Source organism: Oryctolagus cuniculus, chromosome X (genome assembly GCF_051225735.1).
Source record: "Oryctolagus cuniculus isolate XC-2025 breed Fujian yellow rabbit chromosome X, ASM5122573v1, whole genome shotgun sequence".
Taxonomy (NCBI): domain Eukaryota; kingdom Metazoa; phylum Chordata; class Mammalia; order Lagomorpha; family Leporidae; genus Oryctolagus; species Oryctolagus cuniculus.
Window position 1 is genome coordinate 26,345,158 of NC_142888.1, and position 25,716 is coordinate 26,370,873.

Consider the following 25,716-nt stretch of genomic DNA (forward strand, 5'->3'; position numbering starts at 1 on the left):
TCTTCAGATTGGATCATTTGGTTTTATGTCTCCAAGGTCACTGATTCTTTATTCTCTGTCCACCCTAGTCTACTATGAGCCTATTCATTGTGGTTTTCTAGCTCACATTTTTCCATTCTAAAATCTCCATGTGGTTATTCTTTGTACTTTGTATTTCCTCACTGAGGCTCTCTATTTTTTTTGTTTGTAATTTCTTTTTCTTTTTAAAAATTTACTTGAAAAGCAGAGTGAGAGAGAGAGAGAGAGACTGACTTCTAGGTGCTCCATCTGGGTCTCCTATGTGAGTGATAAGCCCAAGAACTTAGACCGTCTTCTGCTGCTTTCCCAGACACATTAGCAGGGAGCTAGTCTGGAGCAAGCCAGGGCGTGAGCCAGCGCTCCAGTACGCGATGTTGGTGTTGCGCATAGTGGCTCCACCCGCTGCACCACCCCGCCCGCACCTGTCATTTGTTATCACCGCAGTTTTATGCTGGCTGCTTTTAAAATCCTTATCAGATAACTTTGAGTGTTTGTCAACTCAGTGGAGGCACTTAGTGATCATCTTATCCTGAGACCGTCCTGTTTCTTGGTATGAGTGGCTTTCCACGGAAGCCTTGTGCTGTGCGGCAGAGTTGTAAGCGGCGGGCCTCCCCTGCACCACATTGCCTCCTGCAATGTACCACACGCACGTGGACTCCACGTTGTCTAGTCAGCCTGTGTTGGCGCCCCAGGAGAAGACAGGAGGGCCGCTTGTGACTGCTGGGGCTGGGTGTGACTTGGGATTCTACCTTAGGTCTCCACCATGGCTGTGAATGGGAAGGGGACCTCATTACCGCTACCTAGGTTTCGGGGGTGGGAGAGGTGTTGGGTGTGGGGGTGGGGGGTGATCTCTTTGCCGCTGAGCAGTGATCAGGTCCTGACTGTTCAGCAGGCTTCCTAAGATACGAGCCCAGGCAGGAGAGGGAAGGACCGCTTGGTACTGGTGGCTGAGGGTGAATGTCCAGCCTCCCCGAGTGGTCTCTGCTGGCATCAGAGAGGGAGCTTCCCTTACTGCCCCCGGCCATGACGATCCCGGCTCCCACTTGGCCTGCTCTGGCACCCCTCCTGGAGGCTCACGGCCGCTCACTGCAGCATGGTGACGGCCAGTGTTTGTGACTTGCCAGCTTCTCCAGTACCCAGAGTTGCATACACGAGGTTAAGAAGAAAACCCAGGAGCTCAGCACCATGTGTAGCTTCCTGTCCCAAGTCCCTGGCCACTCTTCCTCCTTTCACTGTTCCAAGCCTTCTTACGTTTGTCTAATGTTTCATGTTCAAGGGTTTTGGCTATATGTAGTGGAGGGGATAGAGAAAGTCATTTCTATGCTATCTTTCCAGAAGCAGATATCAACATCAATTTTTTTTTTATTCTGTTTCCCTTCTTAGATAACAGTGTCATGTTGGCAAGGATAATTTCTGTCTTGTTCATTGCTGTAGCCTCAGTTCTTTTTTTTTTTTTTTTTTTTTTTTGGTTCCGAAGATTTTATTTATTTGAGAGGTAGAGTTACAGGGAGAAAGGTCTTCCATCCGCTGGTTCACTCCCCAATTGGCTGCAATGGCCAGAGCTGTGCCGATCCGAAGCCAGGAGCCAGGAGCTTCTTCTGGGTAACTCACACACGTGAAGGGGCCCAAGGACTTGAGTCATCTTCCACTGCTTTCCCAGGCCATAACAGAGAGCTGGATAGGAAGAGGAGCAGCCAGGACTTGAACCAGCGCCCATATGGGATGCCGGCATTTCAGGCAAAGGCTTAGCCCACTATGCCACAGCGCCAGGCCCAGCTACAGCTCATAACACAGCATGTGGCATGTAATGGATGATCTATAAATATTTGAAAATCGAACAGTCATTTAACTTAGAAAAGAAAAAATTAGAGGACTATCTATGGAGTTTGTCAGTTTTTTTATGATGACAGTGAGATACCTAAAATAAACTACTCATAAGGGCAGGAGGTTTATTTTGGTTCACAGTTTTGGTGGCTCACAGTCCAAGATCGGACAGCCCCATTGTTTTGGCATCTATTGAGGGTGTCCTTTCTTTTTTTTTTTTTTTTTAAGATATATTTTTAGGCCCTGGGGAGTAGTTGCAGAGGGTGCCCTCACCCTAGGTAAGGTCACAGGCTGCCCCTGGGAGCAGCACCACCAAGGCTTAGCAAAGAAAACCAGGCCCTGCCCAGGGCTGGCAGCCACGCCATGGACTCTTCTCATTCATCTAATTCTTGCTTCTCTGTTGACTCCATCAATCCCAGCACTGCCATCCTTCTCTATTTAAACTCCAAAAGTGGGATGAGTTTGAAGATATTGTAGAAGAGAGGAGGCATGTCAGTGATTTGAAATTTGCAAGGAAATGCTATGCACCTCTTGTCTATAAAGAGCGGTAGCCCTTGTGAGCCAAGTGATATTAAAAATAGCGTTCTCAATTCTGAAGAGATTCATTATATCATTAAACAGCTTTCCATGGAATCACCCCAATCTATCAATGTCCTTCGAGAGGCAATTTGTGAGATCTTGGATGAAATGAGCCACAAATTTAGTCTGGGAGCCATGCAGTTTTTTGCTTTCACATTGAGCCAAATATTTAAACAAATTTTCTCAAAAATGTGCATAAATGAAGAAGGTATTCAAACCTGATACCAAGCTTCCTTTCTCTTTTTATTCTAGCTCTGTATCCATCTTTTTCCCTCTACACATTGGCTTGCTGTGCTTTGTTGTTCACCCTGAGTTTGACTTTGACTTTCTCATGTTGTCATTTCTATGCCTTACTGTGCCAGTTACAGCAGCAGGAAGGGACTTCCTGGGAATGAAAATGGTTAGTGAGCTGTGCAGGATGTCAGGTGTGGCACAGCTTTAGTGGCAATAAACCCTACTGCCTGTATTCTCTGAATATGTAAAAACTATGTTTCAGAATGGTTATGTTCGTGTAGAATTTTTCCTAGAAGGGACAAGAAGCCATTCTGTCCCATAAAACATTGACCTCTAAATTTGGCCTTCTGAGTATTGTGATAGAACCATTTTTAAAAAAAGATTTTATGTATTTATTTGTAATGCAGTTAAGAGAGAGGGAGAGACAGAGAGAAGAGAAAGAGGTCTTCCGTTCACTGGTTCACTTGCCAAATGGCTGTAGCAGCTGGGGCTGGGTCAGCCTAAAGCCAGGAGCCTCTTCAGGTCTCCCATGTAGGTGCAGAGGACAAGTACTTGGGCTGTCTTTGGCTGTTTTCCAGGCTCATTAGCAGGGAGCTGGATTGGAACTGGAGCATCTGGGACTCAAAAGTGGCACTCATATGGGATGCTGGCACTGTAAGTGGCAGCTTAACCTTCTATGCCACGATGCTGGCCCTAGAACCATTTTTTAAAGAGAAGTTTTTAATACCTTTCTTGTGCCAGTCAGCATTAGCTATGATAAGATCAGACGAAACTCTTTATGCATGTGAGCTTCTAGGGGTTCCTAAGCCAAAAGAATCTATAACTGGATTGTCAAAAGCGAGACAGATTTTTCTCTGAAAATTCTGGAAGTATCCCTGCGGACCTTGGAGACCCTGTGTCACTTCAATCTCTGGCCTCTGGGATGATGAGGAGGAGCCCATATCACTTGGTTCCAAGGTATATTTCTCAGAAGCAGTCCAAGGGCACATGTGGCTTGCTCACCTAAGTTGCCTACAAAATGCAACATCCGCGTACTGGAAACCTAGTTCTGAGCCCACATGCCCCAACAGTGCTCAGAACCAGCCGTCGGCGGACTCTGATGTTCTGCTGGAAAAGACGATGGCCGAAAGGATGAAGCCCGGGTATCCGGAGGATTTCTCATTTGGCCCAATCATGAGCCTGCCAAAGAAGTAGTCCCGTCCCACAGTCTACTGCATTCCAGCCTCATCAGTTGATTGTGCAGCGGACATCTGCGGACTCAGAAGTGGTCGATGGACTGATTTGCCAGCACATCACCCTGCTCAGGTGCCCGACTTAGCGGAACCAGCTGCCCAACACTTGAGTGCGCTTTTCCTTCGTCGCCGTAGCGTGGCGGATGACAGCTGGCTTCAGGAAAGAGGATGTCTTTGGTTGCTTTCATTTCCTGCACTGTGTTTTCCCGGACGAGTTCATCTTCTTCCCAGGAGACACAGTAAAAGAACTTTGAAGAAGATTGTTCCCTGCTTTGTGAAAGTGAGACCTGCAAGTGACTACCAGGAACCTCCCAGCTGCGGACAAAGCAAATGTTGGGCTGGAACTGCTCAGAGGACTCTCCAGAACTTTTGTGGAATGTTTTCTGCCAGTGTTCATAGGCCTCTCGAAAGCAGAATCCGACCACTTCACGGAGAAGCAATACTTGACTGCTGTTAGAAAATTCACGAGGCATCTTCACAGTCAAGGTGCCTCTCAGTGTTGGGCTGTATTATCTTCTGATGCACACAGAAGTGCCTCAGCAGCCTTTGTGAGGCTCGGTGTAGTGGCGCAGAAGAAAGTAAATAATGATTATATATTTAGTGTGAATGAACCTGCCACAAACACGTTGGAAGCAATGCTTGGGTGTTAGATACCAAGGAAAAGCAGCCACTGCAAAACGTTAATAATAATCACCAGTTATGAAAAACCGATCATATAATTACTGGCATCAAAGGACTGTTATTACAACAAACAGGAAAGTAAAGGAAGAGATTATCTTCTCGTCCTTTCTAAGACTCCGAGAACAGGGGATTCACAGCGAGGAAGTTTAGTTCAGTGTAATCTTCCGTACCACAATGGGAAAAGGCATTTGTATCGAATAGTGTGTGTTTTAAAATAAAACAATATTTGCAAACATAAAAAAAGATTTTTTTAAAAGTTTTATTTATTTGAAAGGCAGAGGAAGAGACCAGCCAGTCAGTGCATCTCTCCTCTGTCTGCTGGTTCACTCCCCAGGTGCCCATTACACCCAAGGCAGGGCCAGGCTGAAGCCCAGAGTCCGGTTTCAGGAATCATCCAGGTCTCCCGCATGGGTGGAAGGGACCCGGGTACTTGAGCTGTCACCTGCTGCCTCCCAGATGCTTTAGCAAGAAGTTGGATCAGAAGTGGAGTTGGGACTCAATCCAGGCACTCTGATATGGGATGTGGGTATCCCAAGGGTGGCTTCACCCACTGTGCCCCAGTGCCTGCCCCAGTGACAGCTGTCTTATTGGCAGTCCCAAGGTGGCACAGGACACCATCTGAGACATCTGTGTGCATGTCTCTGTCTCTGTGATAGCCTATAAAGCCACCAGGATTCAATCGTGAGGGCTCACTCAAGTGAATGCCATCTAATCACTCTCCAAAGGCCCCACGTCTAGATCCATAATTGGATTCAATTTCCATCCTCTTAGTATTATTAACATAAGACTTTGGGAGACGCCCGAATGCTATCCAAACCATAACAGAGTTGTTTTATACAGGAAGGGTTCGAATTGTTTTGTGACATTCCCTCTCAAGGACAGAGCCAGAACCAAGAGTAGAAAGTACAGAGAGGTGAGCTTTAGTTCACGGAAGGACCCCTGTTTGAACAATTCGAGCTTTCTAAATGCAATGAGGCGGTACGTTTGCAGCCCCTGGGAAGATTGCAGCAAGGGTTGTAAGATAAATCATTCTCCAGCGTCAGACTGAAGGAGTTCCTGTGGCACATGGAAGGTTAGATGGGTTGAGCTCTCAGATAGCCATGTGTCCAGAAACCATCTGGGGATCTTGTTAAAGTGCAAATTTTGATTCAATCTAAGGTACAGCTCTAATTTTTTTTTGTAGATAAATTTCTCCTTTTTGAAAAAGATTTATTTATTTGAAATGCAGAGTGATAGAGAGAGAGAGAGAGAGAGAGAGAGAGAGAGAGAGATTCTATCCACTGGTTCACTCTGCAAATGACTGCAACAGCTGGCGCTGGGCCAGGCTGAAGCCAGGAGCCGAGGGCTTCATCCGGGTCTCCCACGTGGTTGAAGGGCCCAAGCACTCGGGCCATCTTCCACTGCTTTCCCAGGTGCATTAGCAGGGAGCTGGATCAGAAGTAGAGCAGCCGGGACGTGCAGTGGCGCTCGTATGGGATGCCGGAGTCCCAGGTGGTGGTTTAACCTGCTGTGCAGCAGGGCCAGCTCCTCTACCAAGCTTTACGTGCTGCTGCTGGGCTGTGGAGCACTCTTTGAGCAACAAGTTTCTCTGCCTATTTTCTCGGTGAATGTTCAAGGAAGGCTAACTAAATAACCAATTTTCTGCATAAAAGAAACACTAACAGCTGATCTCAGTCCCTAGATGATTGCTCCTCTAGTTGGCTGAGACATAGAACACACGGGTACCTTGAAATGCTGACTTCGCACCACCTGATAAAACCTGCCTTGTGTGGGTCTCAGTATTCGGCTTTAATTCTGTAGCTTGGGCACCAGACTTTTCCCATTTTCCCTGAAATGCCAGCTCTCTGCAAGATATAAACACAGTTCCTTAAGGAAAAGCGATTGTAAGAGCAATTGAATTTGGAGAGCCTGTAGGCTATTTCTAAAAATTTACAAAGCCCATCAACTCCTAATGATTACGGGGGTATTAAAGTGAAGAAACTTGCCTAATTTTGTTTATCCTAAATTTAGTTCACTTTAAAAATCTCATAACCCCTATTAGAAGTCAGTAGAGTCTATGTGAACTGGATAGAAAGTGCTATTCACAGGGGTCTATCAGCTTTCTGCTACTACAACAAAATACCTGAGAGAAGGTACTTAGGAAGTAAAGAGTTTTATGCTGGCTCATGGTTCTGGAGATTCGCAGTCCAAAATTAGATAGCCCCATTGGTTTGGCCTCTGCTGAGGACAGAGGTGGGGCAGGTTTAGAGGAAGGAGCATGTGTGGGCCAGGAAGCAGAGAGAGCACTTGGACCTCACTCAGGCTTTCATAACCAACCCTCTCGCGAGAACTGTCTCCCGAGTAGTCCTCTGACCCATGAGGACTACTTCTTAAACATCATAATTCATGACTCTATGACTTTGAGGTTTCAATTCTTGCACGAGTTTTCGAGCCAAATTATGTTCAACCCATAGCACAGGGGACTTTGCATTTTTCTCTCATAATGTATTCCACAAAGTGTATTATTATGCTACTGTTCAAAGCAGGTTGCCTTCTCAGAAAAATGGCTCAGTCCTTAATTTGAATATGGGACCTCTTGCCTTCGTTGTTATTGCCCCATGAGCAGACCCCAAGACAAGGATATGAGCATAAATTTGGGGGGCTAGGAGGGAGGTGCGTTCAGAAAACACCAGTACGTGAATGAAGAAGTGTGACAGGAAGAGGAGGAGTCAAAAAGGGTGAATTATGGAGCATGTTACAGTTATGGGCAACTGAGGCTCCGCTACGCTGGGAAGTCTGGGAAAAAGAGCAGACCACGCTTTGGGGTTGTCTAGTCATACATCTACACACATACACACACTGAAGAAAGGAAGCTACCGTATTTATCCTAAACTCCCCTCTGTCTTTGGCAGGGGTCTTCTCCCAGAGGTGTTCACCCTCTGCCAGTCGTGTCTGCCCTGCCCTTGGCCGAGAGAAAGTACACAGGAACAGAGTTCAAGGTGCTTGCAGCAGAAAGCCTTGCACTTGTACTGGAAGAGCAAGTGCCCAGGGGGATATGAGTGGATCAATGCCAAGGTCTGCCACGTCTCTGAATTCTTAATGTGTTTTTCCTAGTCTCTTGTTGGATCCAGTATTGTTAAATACACAGCCCTATGAGTAAAATATTTTTTTAAGATACTGAACCAAAATATTTTCATTTTTATATTTTTAAGTCCATGTCCTGGCATCTGACAACTGTGGCAAAGGACAGCTGACTGTGTGATACTGGCAGCGTAAGGAGGGTCAAACAGAATGTTCCTAAAGGTGTTCAGAGCATCTCATCAGACTCCAGGCACAGGCAGGGCCAAGACAGCAGACGGGGCAATGGGTGACAAGAGTTACCCGTCTCTAGGAATTGGAGCCAATCGCTGGGAAGGAGTGTGGGCAGGACTCTGGGTTATAGAAGGAACTGCCAAGACCTTTCAAGCCAGGACCCCTGGCTTTAGAGGGTGTTAGGGAGCAGAGATGCCCAAGGCAGAGCCTTAACTAAAAGGAACAAATCCAAGACCAAGAGAGGGTCAAAAGTACAACTGTGGCTTCCGGTTACCGAGTCAAAAAGTCTAAGAGCTGGGCGGGTATTTGGCCTAGTGATTAAGAGAGCTGTGTCATGTGGGAGTGCCTGGGTTGGAGTATGCAGACCCTGGGAGGCACCGGGGCGCCTGCCACCCCGGTGGGAAACCTGGATTGATTTCCCGTCTCCCAGCTTTGGCCTGACCCAGCCCAACCACAGCCATCACAGACATTTGGGAGGTGAAACAGCGGATGGGACCGCTGTGTCTCCGCCTCTCAAATAAATATATACGTTTGTTTTTAAAGACCCAAGGTCAAGACAACATAAGCAACAGAGTGAGAATCCTGTCCGTTGACTCTTCTAGCATGGTATAAATGGTCCCTTATCCGCCTTCCCCTGCCGATGATATTGTGCATAGCTATTTTGGTCGGTTTCCTGTTGAAAGTGCTTTCTTTGTCTCTCTCTCCTGGCTCCTTATCCATCTTTCCCCTCCACTCATTTATCTGCTGGGTGGTGGCGAGGTTGTCGTCCTTGTTGTTCTACCCCGAGTTTGACCTTGGCCTCCTGCCCAGTGCCGCGTGTCCATAGCCCGCTCCAGGACCACATCACCGGCTCTCTGGCCCTTGTGGCCCCTTCCTTAGCCCATTTCCTTTTCATTTTGTTTTGCTTTCAAGCCTTCACGACCCAGCTTTTCCTGGCAAATGGCCAAGAGCAAACTGCAGATTTTTTTTTTCTAAAGCCGTCTCTCTTTCTCCCCTTCGGCCCTGACTTCCTGAAAGTCTGCCACGGGGATCCATGTTATGTCTCTGTTTATGCGCATAACAAATCCTTCCATTTACTGTTTTGAATAAATGGTGCTTTTCAGCTAAGGGAGGGCTGCTCGCCTCTCTGCAAACACCGTGTTAGAAGAATCAGATAAACTCCTCTGATATTTTTCTGGTGTACTTCTGCATTCTCCTTGCAGAATTCCAAACATGTGGCATCACGCATATTTGCAGACAGGCTTGACAATGCGCCCTCCGTCAGCCACAGTCTCTTTATGGTTTTTTTTTCTGGCAAATGTGACTTCAGTTCTTAAGATGTCCCAAGCGATTACCGCCCCCTCGTACCGAGCCAAGGAAACCCGATCGTGTCGGGAGAGGCTGTTCCGGGGAGATTGGTTTGCCGTGGTTAAAAGACGAAGGTCTGATGGCTTTAAAGCTTTGCTCGCTTCTCCAAAGTCTTTTGACTGTGTTGGTACAGCCAAGTCGCTTGCAATCTCTTTGTCTCTCTTCAGCGGCAGTAGGGAGGCAACAGGACCCCGTTCCAGGAGTTCTGCAAGAAAAATGCTAACCAAATGCCTTGAACTTCTTGTCTATTTCCCCACAGTAGATTTAGCAGAATACCACACCTGGTCGCAGTCAGTCATTCTGCGGCCCAGACGTGTGAGGGATGGGCGCCAGCGTTGGCGGCAGAGTGGGTTGAGCCGCCTCTTGCCACGCTGGCATCCCGTATCTCAGCACTGCTTCTCGGCATCCCCCGTGTGAGTGCTAGTTCAAGTCCCGACTGCTCCACTTCCGATCTAGCACCCAGCCCTGGCCGTTATGGCTATTTGGGGAGTGAACTAGTACATGCAAGATCCATGTCTCTCTACCCCTCTGCCACTCTGCCTTTCAAATAAATAAATCTTAAAAAAAAAAAAAAAAAAAAAAAAGGGTGACCCAACAAGACAGAGAGCAGCCTCAGGCAGGAGTCCTGCCCACTGCCGGGGCAGTGGCAACATCAAAGGCAGGACTGGGGCCGGCACAGAGCCTTTCCTTCCAGGCCCAGCCCCCCCTTAGCTCCCGTTACTTTGTATATCCAAGAACTCCTGTTTTTTCCAGAGGCTGTTTAGTCCTTGTTGCTCAAGTTAATAGACTCCAATAGATTAGAACAATGATCAAGAGGCAGTGTACTATGGTGGGTAAGAATATAAATTTGGGGGCTGCCTTTGTGGTGCACTGGGCTAAGCTGCCACTTGCAATGCTAACATCCCATATGGGCGCCGGTTCAAGTCCCGGCTGCTCCACTTCCAACCCAGCTTTCTGCTATGGCCTGGGAAAGCAGTAGAAGATGGCCCGTATACTTAGGCCCCTGCCACCCTCCCATGTGGGAGACCCAGATGGAGCTCCTGGCTGCTGGCTTCAGCCTTGCCCAGTCCCAGCCATTGTGGCCATCTGGGGAGTGAACCAGCAGATGGAAGATCTCTGTCTCTCCCATTCTGTCACTCTGCCTTTCAAATAAATAAAATAAATCTAGAAAAAAAAAGAATATGGATTTGGAAAGCAAATGCTCTAACACCTGGCTCTGCTATGTGATAGTTTTGTGGCCTCAAGCAATTCACCTGTCTCTGTCCCTCGGTTGTCTCATGTGTGCGTAGAGAATGATATTATACAAATGAAGCAAGTGAATATTTGCAAAGGGTCTGCTTGTAGCAGTGCCTGGCACTTGGTGGGCACCCTGAAGTATTTGCTAAATAAAAACATTGTCCCAGGTAGAGGGTAGAGTGTTTTTTTTTTTTTTTTAATTAATTTATTTATTTGAAAGGCAGAGTTACAGAGAGGCAGAGAGAGCGAGAGAGGTCTTCTATCTGCTGATTCACTCCCCAAATGGCCAAAACGGCTGGAGCTTCTTCCTGGTCTCCCATGTGGGTGCAAGGACCCAAGGACTTGGGCCATCCTCTACCGCTTTCCCAGGCCATAGCAGAGAGCTGGATGGGAAGTGGAGCAGCTGGGACTTGATCCAGTGCCCGTATGGGATGCCAGCACTGCAGGCGGCAGCTTCACCCGCTAAGCCACAGCGCAGGCCCCTAGAGTGTTTTAAATGTGTCGAAATAGTCAGGTGAGCTCTAACAGAGGGTTGTTGAAGACAGCCTTCTTGTCTTTGTTGCATAAAATATGTAGTGATGTGGAAAATAAAATGGAAGCATGGCAAAAATGAAATTATTTAAAGAGTCCCACGACCGTGGAAATGACCCTGCTGGTGCGACTGCACATTGTGAATGGATCACTCGCTGATGCTGTGCTGTTGTAACTAAAGGACAGAAAGGGTGAGGGCAGGGGTAGGGGCAAAGGCAGAGGAAAAGAAGAGAAAGAAGGGAGTCCTCGGAGATTTTGATTTCTTTTGAGAACGTAGAGCCCGGACGCCTAGTAAGTTCCTACAGAACTTTGGGAGGTGCTCCAGTATGAGTGCGTGTCGGCACACCTCCCCCACCCTATGCGCTCTTCTTTCTGTGCAGCGTTGACACTCCTCCCACAGGGGAGCAGGGTCTGTGTTCTCTCCTCTGGACCCTGGCCAGAGGCTCCTGACTGCTCTGACCACTGGAGTGTGGAGGAATGAGGCTGATATGACATCCAAGTCTAGGTCACGGAAAGGATCCAGCTTCCACGGCGCTGTCTCCCAGGATACTTGGACTTGGACCCCGCCACCGTGCTGTCTGGGCCACATGAGAAGGCCGCAATGACATGCAGATGTTCTGGCTGCCAGCCAGCATCAGCCAGCAGAACAGTGAATCTCTTGTATATCTCACCAACTAAATCTCATGTGAACGAGCGAGCCTTCAGATGATCCTAGTTCCTAGGCATTGAGTTTTCCTGGCTGAGGCCCAGGCATTGTGGAGCAGAGACGAGCTGTCTGAAATCCTTGCCTCACAGAAACCAGAAGAGACAATGAATGGCCGCTGTTGTTTTAAGCCACTACGTTTTAGAATGATCGGTCGTACGGTAATGGATAACTGGTACAGGAACTCGATCAGAACTCGATCAGAGCGTGGTTTCCAGAAGACAAGGAAGGTTCCCGTCGGAAATCCTGCTGGAGTCTTTGGGATCCATAGTACCGTATATTTAAATCCTTCCTCCTTTAGCAACCACACTCATAGTTCCTAAATTTTATCAAATGAACTCTGCTTGATCCAACTTGAGTTGGGAATCTTTGACCAGGTGCTGTAGGTGTCGAAAGCCCCTCACCCGGATCCACCACCCCCTGACCCCAGCTGCCACCCAAGCACTCTAAGCAAAGGAAGGTTCTCAACTTGGACAGAGTTAGGAAGTGGCCTGGTGTCCAGAGCCCACCACCTGCACACCCAATTATGTTCCAGATGTATTTCCTGCTGGGTTCACTATAAATGTATACGGGAAATGGAAGAAGAGAAAATAAAAGGTAACTAAAAGAAAACAATCCTCCATTTTCTTCCCCTAATTAGGTATATAGGAAGTCTATATTTCATTTTCGAGAAAAACTAAAAATTAAGAGAAAAAAAACTATGATCTCATTACACAGAAATAACCACTCCTAATATCATGGGACATACTTTTTGTTTGTCATTTGTGGGGAGCAACTCGGACTAGACTGTTACTGGAATTAAGACTTATTCTATGCATCTGCTCTCCCACAATATGGCGCTGAGAAGGGAGAAACAGCTTCTACACAGCTGCCTCCAGTTCAACCAATAAACAGCAGGACCTGCTCCTGATTGGAGGAGAGCAGCGTACTCGGCGTGTGGGTAGCAGAGTTGGGATTGGTGGAAGAGGACTATAAAGGAGGAGAGAGACAACATGCACCGGGAACATCTATCTGAAAGAACACCTGAGCAGCCCCCGAGAGAGCCGGCCGGCGGTGTGCCGCTCCCCCGCGGAAGTGGGGAAAGTGGCAGGGGGAACCGCCCTTCCACGGAGGTGGAAGGGTCGGTAGCCAACCCGGGAAGAACCAGCAGCAAACCCGGGGAGGGCCGAGCAGACGAAAGAACAGCGCAGGGTCCTGTGTGGTTCCTCCACGAAGAGGGGGAGCGACATAATGGTGCCGTGACTCGGATGTGAAGCCTAGGCAGGGTTTAGTGTCGTTCCTCCCTGAAGAGGGGGAGCGACAGTCATTTATTGTATTTATTTATTTATTTATTTATTTTTGAGAGACCTAGAGCTGCCATTCACTGGTTCTCTCCGCAAATACCCACAAGGGCTAGGCCTAGGTCAGGCTGAAGCCAGGAGCCAGGAACTCATCCAGGTCTCTCACTGGGTTGGAACACCAACTACTTAAGCCATCACCACTAGCTCCCTGGGTCACCGTTAGCAGGAAATCAGAATCAGAAGTAGAGCCAAGCGGCCAGCACTGTGGTGTAGCAGATTAAGCCATCACCTACAGTGCCAGCATCACATATGGGTCCTGGTTCGAGTCCCAGCTGTTCCACTTCTGATCCAATTCCCTGCTGATGCACCTGGGAAAGCATCAGAGGACAACTCCTGTTGTGGGACCCCTACACCCACAAGGGAGATACGGAAGAAGCTCCTGGCTCCTGGCTTCGGATCAGCCCAGCTCTGGCTGTTGATGCCATTTGGGGAGTGAACCAGTGGATGGAAAACCTCTCTCTCTCTCTCTCTCTCTGCCTCTCCCCGTAACTCTGCCTTTCAAATAAATAAATAAATCTGTTATTTAAAAAAAAAAAAGATGAACACGTGTGGTGCTCGTGTTGTGGTGCAGTGGGTTAAGCCACTGCCTGCGATACTGGCAGCATCCCATATCAGAGCTGCCTTGCTTCCAATCCAGCTCCCTGCTAATGTGCCTGGGAAAGCAGCAGAGGGTGGCCTAAGTGCCTGGGCCCCTATCACCCATGTGGGAAACCCCGATGGAATTCTAGGATACAGGCTTTGGCCAGGCCCAGCCCTGGCTGTTGCAGCTGTTTAGGGAGCAAACCAGCCAATGGTAGATTAGATACCTCTCTCTCTCTTTTTCCCTCCCTCTCACTCTCTTTTACCCTGTCTCTCTGGCATGTTGCCTTTCAAATAAATAAATCCTTTTTTTTTTTTTTTAAAGATGAACATCTTTTTGTTTTGTATTATTTGGGGTTTTGACTTTTTGTAGTTAGTGGAGAGCTGTCTGTTCTTTTGTTTGTTTGTTTGTTGTTTTGCCTTTTGTGTTCATGAATATATACTTTTTAGCTGATTATTTGTAAATTCTATGGTAAATATATTAATCTGTTTTCTATCACAGATACTGTAATTATCTTTCCCAAGTGCTCATTTTCTTTTCTCTCTCTTTTTTTTTAAAGATTTATTTATTTATTTGAAAGTCAGTGTTACACAGGGAGAGAAGGAGAAGCAGAGAGAGAGAGAGAGAGAGAGAGAGAGAGAGATCTTCCATCCACTGGTTCACTCCCCAAATGGCTTTAATGGCCAGAGCTGGGCTGATCCGAAGCCAGGAGCCAGGAGCTTCTTCCGGGTCTCCCACGTGGGTGCAGGGGCCCAAGGACTTGGGCCATCTTCTACTGCTTTCCCAGGCCATAGCAGAGAGCTGGATCAGAAGGGGAGCAGCTGGGACTTGCACTGGCACCCATATGGGATGCCAGTACTGTGGATGACAGCTTTACCCACTACACCACAGCCCCAGCCCCTTATTTGCTTTTTAATGTTATTCGTGGTGTTTTTTCCTCCAGATTTTCTCAGTGGAGAATCCCTTCATATCCAGTGATGATAAAAGCATCGGAATTAACATAAACGCAAAAAGATCTGGAGGGACAAAAGCTTCCAGACAAGGATGCCCTGGACGACGCTCTGTATATGTGTCTGTGTTCTCCAGATTTAGTAAAATGAAAAAGTCTCTTTCATCGTCTTAGCAAGTATTCTGAAGATTTTTGTCTTAAGTGCTGGGAAGTTTGGATGGTCTGTGTCCGTGGGATGCCAGAAGTCAGGAAGGGGTCGAAGAGAAATAGAACGGGAGAGGAGAGAAGTGCAGAAAATGGGCAAAACATCACTTTAGATGCCATCAGTATGTGTCATTTGGGGCCAGCATTGTGGTATAGTGAAGAACACCGCCACCTGCAGTGCCAGCATCCCCTCCAGGGGGCCATTTTGAATCCCATGGTTCCAATCCTGCCCCTGCCAATGCACCTGGGAAAGCAGCAGAAGATAGCCCAAGTGCTTGGGCCCCTGCCACCACGTGGGAGACCCGAAAGAAGCTCCTGGCTTTGGCCTGGCTTCGCTGCTCGCCCTTGTGACCACTTGGGGAGTGAACCAATAGATGGAAGATCTCTCTCTCTCTCTGTCTTTCTCTCTGATTCTCCCTCTTTCTGTAACTCTGACTTTCAAATGAATAAATCTTTTCTGTTTAAATTTGCATTTTTTATTCATCACTTTAAAAAGTGAAAAGTAAGGTATCTAGTGGTTACGATACCTGTGTCTCTCATCAGAGTAGCTTGGTTCATTCCCGGCCCCAGCTCCTCACTCCAGCTTCCTGCCAATGCAGGCCCTAGCAGACAGAAGTGATAACTTAGGTAACTGAGTTCCTGCCACCTGTGTGGGAGACCTGGATTGAGTTCCCAGCTCACAGCTTCTGGCTTTATCCTAGACCAACTCCAATCATTGAGGGCATTTAGGGAGTGAAACAGCACATAGGAGCACTCCCCTGTCTCTCTCCATATCCCTTTCAAATCAATAATTATAAAAGAAATTAAAGGGGCCAGCGCTGTGGTGTATAGTCTAAGCCTCTGTCTGCAGCGCCAGCATCCCACATGGGCACTGGTTCGAGTCCTGGCTGCTCCACTTCCGATCCAGCTCTCTGCTATGGCCTGGAAAGCAGTAGAAGATGGCCCAAGTCCTTGGGCCCCTGCACCCACGTGGGAGACCCAGAAGAAACTCCTGACTCACTTCGGATCAACCCAGTTGTGGCTGTTTGGGGAGTGAACCAGCAGATGCAAGACCTCTCTCTCTGTTTCTCCCTCTCTCTTTATCTCTACTTCTCAAATAAATAAATGAAAAATCTTAAAAAGTAAAAGAAATTAAAAACAAATTTAAAATGAAAAGTACAAAGAAAACAGAGACTGGACCACCAATGACTTCTGGTTCCGTGTCTGAGCTACAGTCTATAAAGGCTTTTAGCCGGTATATGGGCTGATAAGATCTGTATTTCACAAGGGGAGATCTGGTTATAATGGAAAAATAAATTAGATTTAGGAATGAAGATGCTATTGGTGATGGTATCAGTTGTTTATTGCTACAATAATGCTGTGTATCAACCACAAAACCTCAGTGATAAACAACTGTGTTTGTTGTTTTCAAGTCTGGGGTCAACCAGAGGCCGGCCAGGCCCGCTCACACCTGGGGGTGGCTCCCTCTTGGCTGTTCCTGATGGGCCTTGACATGTTCCCGTTTGCGTTTTTGAAGGAAGTTTCTGTAGCTAACAGGTTTGGAGATGGAGATGGAGATGGAGTCTCCTTCCAAGGGAGAGGCCAAGGATAACCATCACCTCCAGAAATGATTCAGGTTCCCTAACTTCAGTGTTTGTCTCCTGCAGTGACGTCCCTTGTGCGTGTGCAGGCATCCGTCTCAGCCCCTCCACACCGGGCCCAGCAGCCCTGGGCGGGGGAGGGCAACGGGTGCAGATGTGAGCATGCTCATGCCGCCTACTGCGTCACGGAGTGGTGAAGGCTTATGTCTTCTGCTGGCATCAGCAAGATCCTAGCAAGTTAACTCAGCTCGCAAGGGAGGTGAAATCCCAAGCCGTCTGCAGTGCACGACACTTGCCTGTTTCCCCTTCTCAGCCCTTGGGTCCCTGAAGACCTTTCTAGCCGTGTTCCCAGGGCCAGGCACAGGGCTTGGTATGCACAGGTGTGTCGCTCCAGGAACAGCACAGAGGGTTCTCTCTCACACTGACGTGGTGCAGGTCCATCCCTCAACGTGGCATCTTTAAAAAAAAAAAAAAAGATTTATTTATTTATTTGAAAGTCGGAATTACACACAGAGCGGATAGGCAGAGAGAGAGAGGTCTTCCATTCACTGGTTCATTCCCCAATTGGTTGCAACAGGCGGAGCTGTGCCGATCCAAAGCTAGGAGCCAGGAGCTTCTTCTGGGTAATCACGCAGGTGCAGGGACTCAAGGACTTGGGCCATCATTGTACTGCTTTCCCAGGCCACAGCAGGTCTCAAACCGGTGCCCATATGGGATGCTGGCACTGCAGGTGGAGGCTTTACCCGCTACACCACAGCACTGGCCCCAACGTGGCATCTTTTTAAAAGAAGATTTCCTTATTTTCCTTGAAAGGTAGAGTGAGAGAGGGAGGGAGGGAGGGAGAGAGAGAGAGGGAGGGAGAGAAAGAGGGAGAGAGCGAGATCGAGATCTTCCATCTGCTAGTTCACTCCCCAGACAGTTACAATCTCAGATGCATTAGCAGGGAGTTGGACTGGAAGGAGAGCAACCAGGACTTGAACTGATGCCCATGTGTCCACGTGCCCATGGCCTGTAGATGCAATGGAGTGAGACGGTCAACGTGAGATCCGTGTTACTGCAGCTGGCACAGCACAGCACACTGTTCTCAGACAACTTTTTCAGAAGTAGAGTTACATTCTAAAATAATAATCAGATACACAGTATAGCAATATCCGTGAGTCAGTTAGGTAAAAATGTCTTACATCAAATATGTGTGTATGTACTGTGTGTTGATCTGACTGGCAATGCGGTAGGTGTGTTCACGCCAGCATCTCCACACAGGCGTGATGACTGTGTTGTACTAATGTCATTTAGAGATGTACTTTGATGTGTGTTCCATCACAATCTTATAGGAGCATCATTGTAGGTGTGGTCCGTGGATGACCGACATCTCATCATGTGTTGCATGGCAATAGCTGCTGCTTCAGAAATAGTTATGAAATGAATAAGGAAGTCGTTATTTACCCTATTTTTCAGTAGTTAAGCCTGGAAATACATTTGTACTTCACATGGCCATCAGTCTCCTGTCATTTTTGCTCTAAGCAAGCTCACCCTCACTACTTCCCCAACAGTTGCTGCTGCTGTTGTTTTTGTAACAGAAAGTCAGGGAACTTTTTTCTTCTTCAGTTTATTTATTTGAAAGGCAGAGAGAGAGAGAGAGAGAGAGGATCTTCCATCTACTGGCTAACTCCCCAAATAACCACAAGGATCCGCACTGGGCCAGTTAGAAGCCAGGTGCTTGGAACTCCATCCAGGCCTCCCATGTGGGTGGCAGGGCCCCAGGTACTTGGGCCCTCATCTGCTGCCTTCCCACCAGGGAGCTGGATTGGAAGCAGAGCAGCTGGGTTTCGAACCTGTGCTATGATATGGGATCCCTGTGTTGCAAGAGGCAGCTTTCTTAGTCTACTGCACCACAATGCTGGCCCCTCCCCAGTACTTGTTGGGATAATGTCACATTTAAAGCATTCTGGGATGGTGACCCATGCAAGGCTTCCTTGTATCCCAAGCAGTCTTACACCGACTCTTACAGACATTATACCGATTTTTCTGAAATTTATCTACATGTGGGGTTGGAATTCTTGGGAAAATTTTTCCTGAAGTTTCTTTAGAAAACAGATTTGTAATGCTTCCATGTATACTGGTTGCTTGGATCCCCCGTTATTTGTCTGAGTGGGTAGAAAGAAGATTGGGGGAAGTCAAAATAGGGAATCAGCAGAGTGAGAAAGAGAGGCGCCCCTAAAGGTTAGCACAACTTGTCCATTCAACCGGATTGTGCAAGTTTTCCGCAGCCGGCTGCTCAGCCGCTGCAGTCTGGGTTAAAGTTCGAAGGAAAAGATCTCCGCACACATACTTTCCAAATTGAAACAAAAAGTTACAGGATTTGAAACTCAAATCTTTCCCTATGTTCGAAATCCTGAGTTTTAATAAGGTCTGCAACCAGGACGGAAGTAGCTCAGCTCAGCTTTGCACAGCACCGGCGTTTCAACTGTGTGCATTTCAAACCTTCAGCCCCCTCCCGCTGACTGGCAACCGGCGCTGGGCTGACTGTGAATCGTGACGTAGACGCTGCACACGGCCCTTGTGAGGCGGGGCTTTCACTTCTCTCTTTGGCTCGTGTGTGCTTGTGCTGGTTGGAAGGGAGAGGCGTAGGAGGAAAGCAGCTGTGGGAGCAGGGCTCTCCTCATTTTTAAAAAAAATTTTTTTTTTGGGGGGGAAAGGCTTTGGACTAGGAAATATTTCAAGATTTTTTCCAGTGAGACAGATGCTATGAATACCTACAATTATCGTGTGTTAATTAAATTGTTTTTAAATGAAACAGAACTTTCAACAAGTCTTAAAAGACAATAAATATGTAATTATTTTATTTGAAAGGCAGAGAGACACACAGGGATCTGCCATCCATTGGTTCACCCCCCCATAGGACAGAACAAAGCTAGGAGCCAAGAACTCAGAGTCTCCCACATGGGTGGGCAGGGACCCAGTGACCTGAGCTGCCTTCCCATGTACACATGAGCAGGAAGCTGGAACCGGGAGCAGAGCTGGCGCCCAAACCCAGCCACTCCAGTGTGAGATGCACGCATCCCGAGTGGTGTCCTAAATGCGATGCCAAACACTCGCCCCTGCGATGGATACTTAAAAATCACAAAACCAAGCACTTAAACATGGCTAAAATAGTACAATTTTGTGTTATGCATATTCTACCACATTAAAATGTGCGATGGATTTAAACTCATAAAGTGTGCTTGCATTTAAATTTCATAGTGATATTTTTAAATGAGCCACCTTGAAGGATGTCAGGGAACCAAGTCATCCTGTGAAAACCGATAAAGGGAAGGCATCCAGCACAGCCTGCCTTTTCCCCGTGGACACTATGTCAACGGCAACCAGATAGGGAGCACCGCTTTATAGAAGTATAATAGTGGCTCTCATGGTTATCCTGAGATGCCTGCCTGGCGTGGCAGGTGTATTCTCTTCATTAAACTGAAAATAAAATGACAGAATTTGGTTCTCATTATTTTGCAACGCTCAATAAATTAATTGATCTAGGCAATGCAAGTTCCTAGCTGTTAATAACACAAAAGAGATACAACCAGACATTATGTGGCTGTTAATGAAAGAACTCTGTACCACTCACAGCCTTGCAAAAAAAAAAAAAAAAAATCAAAATTCAGGCTCATCAAAACTCCAAATGCCATCGGGAGTGCAGTGGAGGATGGCCCAAGTGCTTGGGCCCTGCACCCGCATGGGAGACCAGGAGAAGCACCTGGTTCCTGCCTTCGGATCAGCGCAATCCGCCGGCCACAGCGCGCCAGCCGTGGCAGCCATTGGAGGGTGAACCAACGGCAAAAGGAAAACCTTTCTCTCTGTCTCTCTTTCTCAGTATCCACTCCGCCTGTCAAAAAAAAAAAAAAAAAAAAAAAAAAAACCTCCAAATGCAACTGACAATTAGCTAGAAAACCGGGAGACAGAATATGGGTTGAAATGTACTATGAGGGTGTCATCAGCGAAATTCAGACATTAAGAAACTTGGTAGCTCAGATTGTCTGTGTTCTTCAACAAGTAAACTATAAGGAAAAGAAAGGGATAGAGAGGGGAACAGAAGATTCAAAGAGATTTAGGGTGGCCAGTGTGGTGCTGCAGCAGGTTAAGCTGTCACCAGCAATGCTGACATCACATTTGAGAGCTGGTTCGAGTCCTGGCTGCTCCACTTCCAATCCAGCTCCCTGCTAATGCGCCTAGAGAAGCAGCAGAGGGTGGCCAAGTGCTTGAGCCCCTGCCACTCAAGCAGCAGACCCAGATGGAGTTCTGGGCTCCTGGCTTTGGCCCACCTAGGCATTTGGGGAGTAGACCAGCAGATGGAAGAGCTCTGTCTCTCCCTCTCTTTTTGTAATTCTGCCTTTCAAATAATTAAATCTTATTTTTGAAAGACAGAAATTTAAATGATGAATCAAATTTTTTTCCTGAGCAATATTCAAGTAGAGTATCTAAGGATGCACACTTGGATGATAAAACCATAAAGATATCTGAAATTGTTGTTATAGAAACCAGGAGTGAGCAAGTGGCACAATGATTGAGATGCCACTTGGGACATCCTCATCCCATAAAGGAGTGCCTGGGTTTCAGTCCTGGCTCCTCTCCTGATTCCAACCTCCTGCCAGAGTGCACCCTGAGAAGAAGTAGTCTGAAATAATTGGGTCTCTGCCACCCATGTGGCAGTCCAGGATTACGTTCTAGGCTCCTGGCTTCAGCCTGGCCCAGTCCTGACTATTTCAGGCATTTGGGGAGTGAACCAGCAGATGCAGGATCTCTCTATATCTCCTTCTCTCTCTGTCTCTCTGACTTTCAAATAAATTAAAGCATTTTTTAAAATCAGGAGCTTGTACACGAACGAGGTGTTTCTGGGGTTGGTAGTATTACTACTTGACCTGGATGGTAGTTATGAAGGTGTGGCCTTATGATACTTCATTCTATGAATTTGGTTTGTGTGTTTTGCTGTGTTTTATAATAAAATGTAGTTCAGTGAGGCATCCAGGATGAACTATAATAGTGTGGGTCACCCAGGACTGCCAACTGGCCATGAGAGGACCATTAGAGAACTAGTGAGTCCCCAGAGGCCACAGGAGGGCCAAGACTTTGTCCAGCTACATAAGGGCAGGTGACAACTAAATCATATTGAGTTTGGGCCAAGACAGAGTTCTGAATTCCTGGCAGACGTGGATGGGAAAGGACTCAGCAGTTGTGTTGAACAAAGCAAACTTCGGTTCCTGGAGTGATTTCGCTCCCCGAGCCAGCCCACTGCCAGCACAGACTTGCAAGTGCATCTTCATCTCCAGGACCGTGCTGTCCCAGCCCTGGGAGTGAGGGAACCCTAGCTCCAGAGAACACGTTTCGTTACAGAGACTGCTGTAGCATCTTGATCAGCAATGCGCAGGACACCTGGAGCTGCATCCAAGGCTACAGTCCACTCTTTCCACCAAGAAACCTGGACAAGGTGAGGGCCTTGTTTCGTGAATGACGAAAAAAAAAATTCCAGATAGAAGCCCCTCAAGGGGAAGGCAGCATAAAATGTCAGAGAGAAAGAAATGCCAAAGGTGGTATTTAACAGCAATAAGCTACTGATACACGCCTATTAGAATCCTAAAATCCAAGAAACTGACAATGTCGATTGCTGGTGGAGATGTAGAGCAACAGGAGTTGTCATTCGCTGCTGGTGTGGAAGGCCATTTGGCAGTTTCTTCCAAAGCAAAACATAGCCTTACTATACACTCTGGCAATTGCTCTCCTAGGTATATAACCAACTGATTCGACAGTTACATCTTCATGAAAACCCACATGCAAATGTCTAAAGCAGCTTTATTCATAATTTTCAAAACCTGGAAGCAACTAAGAGGGCTTGCTCTTTTTTTTTTTAATAGAAAATTTTTAAAAAAGATTTATTTATTTATTTGAAAGGCAAAGTTACAGAGTGGCAGAGGCAGAAAGAGAGAGAGAGAGGTCTTCCATTCACTGGTTCACTCCACAGATGGCCACAACAGCTGGAGCTGGGCCGATCTGAAGCCAGGAGCCTGGAGCTTCTTCCAGGTCTCCCACTCGGGTGCAGGGGCCCAAGACTTGGTCTATCTTCTGCTTTTCCAGGCCACAGCAGAGAGCTGGATCGGTAGTGGAGCTGCCAGGACTTGAACCTGCGCCCGTATGGGATGCCGGCACTGCAGGCAGTGGCTTTACCTGATACACCACAGCGCTGGCCCTGGAGGTCTTTTAATAGATAATGAATGTGTGTGTGTAAAAAACTATGGTGCATGCATATAATGGAATACTACCCAGTGATAAAAAGGAGTATTCTCTCAAGCCAGGCAAAAATATGGGTGAACCTAACGTGCCTGTTGCTGAGTGGAAGTAGCTAGTCTTTACAAGCTATCTGTGGTGTGATTCCCTTTTATATGACATCTATAAAAGGCAAAACTAGATGTCGGTCCTGTGGTGCAATGGGTTATGCCGCGGCCTGCAGTGCCAGCATCTCACATAGGCACTGGTTTGAGTCCTGGCTGCTCTACTTCCAATCCTGCTCCCAGCTAATATGCTTGGGAAAGATGTGTCTGTGGAAGATGACCCAAGTGTCTGGGCGCTTGCACCCATGTGGGAGACCCAGAAGGAGCTCCTGGGTCCTGGCTTCTTTTGGTGCAGCTCCAGCCATTGAAGCCATTTGGGGAGTGAACCAGCAGATGGAATATCTCTCTGTAAATCTACCTCTCAAATAAATGAATAAGTCCTGATAATAATAAAAGACCCTTTGTTAAAGGTGAAGCTAGATAGAATAAATAGATCAGTGGTTGCCAGGGATTTGAGAAGGGGGAAGGGTTGAATAAGTAAAGCACAGAGGATTTGGAGGGCAGTGCAACCATTGTGTATGACATTAGAACGCTGTGTGCATGCTATTATGCATTTTTAAAAAGCCTATATAACTTTATGACACAAAGAGTGAACCTTAATGTATATAATTTTTAAAAAAAATCCATTTAGGAGATAAGGGGATCCCAAGATGGAGTGCAGATGAGTTACAAATGTATGAAACAGTTTAAATTCTGCTATACACAAGCACTAGAAGTAGACAGTTAAGGAAATGGATGGCCAATGGCTGATGAGGTTTGTCACTGTTGAGCTAGGCAGTTAAAGACAAAGGGAGAAAGCTGTAATCAACTGTGTGCTATTACGTTGGAGTTTGAGACATCCATATGATATGATTATATTTAGCTTAATGTAGATGGATATTTATAAAAATATGTACAGACATGTTGATCTACACTGCCTAGTCTATACATATACATATACATATACATATACATATACATATACATACATTTCCTTGCTGTATCGGCTCACTAGCCTAGAACAATTCCAGAGTTGGGACAGGGAATATACAAAATGAGCCTAGAGCATCTTGTAGTCCAGAAGATAAGGGTAGTGTTACATGCACACACACACACACACAGTTATGGAGATATGCAAAATAAATTAATAGTATTGGATTATAACCCACATATCCCTGACTCCATACCAATAGAAGCAATTGAATAAATAAATAAGTGGGGAAGAAGAAACAAGTGTCCAATGCAAAATAGACAGGGGAGGAAAGGGGGACACCTGGCAGTCACTGAGTGCCGGTGGTCAAGGTCAACAACAGCAGTGGGCAGTCATGTGGAGGGTATGTGTCCCTGATGTCACGTGGTGCAAATGGCCCTTCACTTCAGTAACCCCAGCCTCCTCATGAGAACAATATGACTAATCTCTGTGGAATGGTATTCCACAAAATATTTGACCAGTGCTCCTCAAAATTGCCAAGATATGTAGAAGGTTGAAACTAGACCCCCTAATTCTTGCCCTGTGCAATAATCAGCTCAAAATGAGTCAGAGACCGAAATGTAAGACCTAAAACTGTGAAACTACTGGAAAAAACATAGAGGCAACCCTTTGAGATGTCAGTACAGGTAATGATTTTTTTATTTATAAGGATTCAGAAGCAAAACTAGGCAAATGGGGTTATATAAAACTATATATAAAATATATATAAAACATATATATATATATATACACACAGCAAAAGAAATCAACAGTGCTAACAGACAACCAAGAGAACGGAAGAAAATAGCAGGGGACATTTGGCACAGCTCTTAACACACTGCTTCCTCTCCGTGGGGTGCTTTCACAGAGGTACACATCGTGTAACAGTCAATCATGGTCAACGTAGGCATCTCCTCAAGCATTTCTCAATTCTGTCTGGTGAAAACGTGCAAAATCCCTTTTTTTTTCAAGAGAAATATGCAGTATGCTGCCGTTACCTAAGATCACCCTACTGTGCAATAGAACAGCAGAACTTCTTAATCCTATCCCTCCCTCGCCTTGAATCATGCTTATTAAGATTGATAAATTAGGCTGGCGCTGCAGCTCAATAAGCTAATCCTCCGCCTAGCGGCACCAGCACACCAGGTTCTAGTCCCAGTCGGGGCACCGGATTCTGTCCCGGTTGCTCCTCTTCCAGACCAGCTCTCTGCTGTGGCCAGGGAGTGCAGTGGAGGATGGCCCAAGTCCTTGGGCCCTGCACCCCATGAGAGACCAGGAGAAGCACCTGGCTCCTGCCATCGGATCAGCGCGGTGCACCGGCCACGGCGGCCATTGGAGGGTGACCCAACGGCAAAGGAAGACCTTTCTCTCTGTCTCTCTCTCTCACTGTCCACTCTGCCTGTTAAAAAAAAAAAAAATTGATAAATTAGAGCATGGATGCTAGTTGCTTGCCTGTTGTTTATTCTCTCCTGTTTCCTAACAGAGGTAAGCGTTTGTCCTAGCAGTTCAGATGCGCGCATCCTGTATCAGGGTACCTGGGTTCCAGTCCTTGCTCTGCTCCCAGTTCCAGCTTCCTGCTGGTGTAGATCCTGCGAGGCAGCATGATGGCTCAGGTAGTTGAGTCTGTGCCACCCACATGGGAGACTGAACTGAGTTCCCAGCTGCTGGCTTTGGCCTGGCCTTAGCCCTGGCTGTTGTAGGCATTGGAGGAGCTGATAGAAGGTCTCTCCCCCTCCTCATTTCTATCTTTTTGCCTGTCAAATAAAATGAATAAATGAAAAAAAAAAAAACCTTAACAGCTACATGATAACAGGAGTTGATGAGGAGGTGGAGAAATTGGAATCCTTGTACATTGTTAGTGGGAATGTAAATGGTGGAGTCACTTTGTTACACAGTTTAGCAGTTCATAGGGGACCAGCATTGTGGCACAGTGGGGTTAAGCTGCTGCCTACAATGCCAGCATCCCATATGAACACTGGTTCGAGTCCCAGCTGTTCCAGTTTAATCCAGTTCCCTGATAATGTTCCTGGGAATGCATTGGAAGATGGTCTGAGTATTTGGGAGTACGTG

General features: G+C 46.9%; 1 long non-coding RNA gene and 2 pseudogenes across 2 annotated transcripts in view; all 3 read left to right on the top strand.

Moving 5' to 3' along the window:
* LOC108178726 (uncharacterized) overlaps nucleotides 1–25,716 on the top strand; it is a 218,758-nt gene that overhangs the window by 168,606 nt on the left and 24,436 nt on the right. The window lies entirely within an intron of this gene.
* LOC138847746 (dihydroxyacetone phosphate acyltransferase pseudogene) lies at nucleotides 2,061–4,811 on the top strand (annotated as a pseudogene). Its single transcript, XR_016228070.1, has one exon. The product of XR_016228070.1 is annotated as a dihydroxyacetone phosphate acyltransferase pseudogene (transcript).
* LOC100343086 (dihydroxyacetone phosphate acyltransferase pseudogene) lies at nucleotides 3,387–4,688 on the top strand (annotated as a pseudogene).